Raw genomic sequence first — 200 nt, forward strand, 5'->3', positions numbered from 1 at the left:
GAACACTGACGCGGAGGGCGAACTTAGGGTCGTCTGAACCCTTAATCAATCGACTTAGCAATACGATAGCGTTCAGTTCGAGTCGCGGTATGCTGAGAGTCTTAAGAGGCGCGACTTTAGTTTTCGCGGCGAGTAGACAGACTTGAACGTCCGCATGCATGTGAAGAATGTGAATATAAACGACGGCGGCGTAGGCTCGG

Source organism: Trachymyrmex cornetzi, unplaced genomic scaffold (assembly GCF_001594075.2).
Source record: "Trachymyrmex cornetzi isolate Tcor2-1 unplaced genomic scaffold, Tcor1.1 scaffold80, whole genome shotgun sequence".
Lineage (NCBI taxonomy): Eukaryota > Metazoa > Arthropoda > Insecta > Hymenoptera > Formicidae > Trachymyrmex > Trachymyrmex cornetzi.